The sequence below is a fragment of the Octopus bimaculoides genome, chromosome 17 (assembly GCF_001194135.2).
Source record: "Octopus bimaculoides isolate UCB-OBI-ISO-001 chromosome 17, ASM119413v2, whole genome shotgun sequence".
NCBI classification, from domain to species: Eukaryota; Metazoa; Mollusca; class Cephalopoda; order Octopoda; family Octopodidae; genus Octopus; species Octopus bimaculoides.
The window spans coordinates 30,756,729-30,759,120 of NC_068997.1; the positions used below are offsets into that span (position 1 = coordinate 30,756,729).

The following is a 2,392-nucleotide window of genomic DNA, read 5'->3' on the forward strand; positions in this document are numbered from 1 at the left end:
TAACGTTGACCACTAACGTGGACAATTAATGTGCTAGAAATAGATCACATCTTGTGTCTATTAAGACCTAAATTGCTCTCAACATGAAATATAGCAGCATACCAAAACGTAAGCGGGCAAGACATTTAAAATCACCTAAAAAAACATTATTAAACAGGTACCGGTTTCGGATTTAACAAATCTTGCCGATTGTCCATTCCCTTTCAGCCTGATTTGTAATGTAACCGCAATCATCAGAATCGTATACAAAGTTGCCCACCGCCATGGGTGCGCGTGTATATGGTTCTGCTAATTACAGCTTGAATATATACGACGCAGTAAATATTTTCTGCAGATATATTCCTGGAATTATCGCGCCAAAACAAAGACTTTTGAATTTCACCATTAAGCTGTAACTATGTGTGTGTGAAATGTTTGCCTATCAATCTAAGGAAAATCTTTCACATACAAGTCTTGACATTGAGTGAGAAGGGTGGAGTAAAGCAAATGACATTTCTGCGGGGCTTTCTTTTCTGAGTGCTAGGACCAGGCACCCACTTGATGCCAGTGCCTTATCGTAGAAGGAGGCAATGATGTCGAAGGTAGCTTGGCTCGAGAATAGATTTGAGATCCTCTGCTTACACCTTTCACTAGGTTCTTGAAAACAATAGGAGGCGGCAGAAGTCTGCTAATATAAGACAGTCTCTTGTTTAGCTTGTGCTAGGACCTGTATGTACCAGAGCCCAGATCTAAAGTAACATCAAAAAAATCTTCTATGGTGAGATTAGTCTCAACGGTGATCTTGAGACCTATTCAGTCTTAAGGTGCTAATTAGGTCTTTTCTAAGTCTAATGCGTGGCCGTTGGCTCCTTTAGAGATGGCTAGGACATCTCTGTAGAGACGAAAGAGGATCGAAGGAAACCTCTTCTCTAAGATGTCCAGGACGTACAATCCGATAAGATCACGGACATTGACGCTGTCATATGCTCCCATACCTACAACAAAGGAACCCTCGGGGTCAGATTGCTTGACCCATGTAGAATATTTGCTGAACAGTACCACCCTCTTGGCATGCATGATAACTCTAACATCATTATTACTAATATCTGTGAAGCCCTTGGTAAAGGAAAGTGCCTTCAACAATAACTCTTTAGAAATAGATGGATAAAAGTTGACAATGTCGAACTGTGTAAATCTAGCCCTGTCTCTGTCGCAGTTGGCAATAAACCATGAGGTTACCTCATTGGTGCTGCACCATAGAGGGAGGCTCGTGTATCTTCTTATGTCATCATTAATCTTCCTCAGTATATACTTGCTTGCCTGGCCAATCTCAGACTTGGCCGAATTTATCAGGTGACATTTGGGGTTGGAGGCAAAATTTGGCTTGTGATTTTTCAGTTATAAAAGCATTTCTCTTGGATAAGATCTCTACTCTGTCTGCTATACCTAGGTTAACTGCTATTTGTTTAGCCTCACAGTTAATGTTGTTGTAAGTGTGTGAGGAAGCGCGTCTCTATTTTTTGTAGGATTGAATCATTTAAAAGTCTAACGTAAGCGTATGATTCTATCATGTATAAGCTCTTAGTCTAATCCGAGAATATTAAGGACCCATTAGAGTTTCTTATATTTTGTATATCTTCACAGAGTTTGCTCTGAAAGGGGTAAAGGCCTTACGGAATTTCGGCCTGGGGGCATTATTCCCAGTAGGCCTTCTCGAAGGAATCGAGTTCCTTGATTCTAGGTGGGAACTTCCTAGACTTGATATTGTATTTAATAGCCTCGGACGGTGGCGTGCTTTCATCATAGTTAAAATACCCTTCCGTTTCATATGCCTTATCAAGTCTATCATTTTCTCCAGTAATATTTTCGTGTAGACCTAATTAGACGGTATAGGGATATTTTTTGTAGAATACTCTAAATTGAAACATTCCATGTTATCCTTGAGGTAGCAAATGGTAATATGTAGAAGCACAGAGATCGGTACAGTAATCAAACATAGACGATGTAGTGGACTTCATAAGACACTCTGTAACCAGGTCGCGGATAGACAGTTGAAAAAATAAACATATATCTATGGGTTTATTGATGCAAACAGAAGAAACAGAACTCAAAATATGAGTATATGTATACTTTTATTAATATGTAGCAGGAGTAACACAGTGACTCAAGGATCGAGAGCTCCTGCCAACGCACAAAATGTCGGAACTAGAGTCACTCTGTTGCTTCTACTAAATTTTAACGAATATGTGTACAGGTAGATATACAGACATACACGCGCACATGCATACACATACACACACACACGCATTCACATGCACCACTCCACCCGGATTACCACTGGATATTCCTACTCTTTTGGACTCTCTGCTCATGGATCTCAATTGTATATTTCCGTTGGTATATATATATATAT

At 39.8% G+C, this 2,392-nt stretch overlaps 1 protein-coding gene and 1 long non-coding RNA gene across 4 annotated transcripts in view; one reads left to right on the forward strand and one right to left on the reverse strand.

Moving 5' to 3' along the window:
* LOC106881443 (transient receptor potential cation channel subfamily M member 2-like) overlaps window positions 1-2,392 on the reverse strand; it is a 405,111-nt gene that overhangs the window by 387,696 nt on the left and 15,023 nt on the right. The gene's annotated exons all lie outside the window — the stretch shown is intronic.
* The window catches only part of LOC128249695 (uncharacterized), a 71,451-nt gene that overhangs the window by 29,715 nt on the left and 39,344 nt on the right, over window positions 1-2,392 (forward strand). The gene's annotated exons all lie outside the window — the stretch shown is intronic.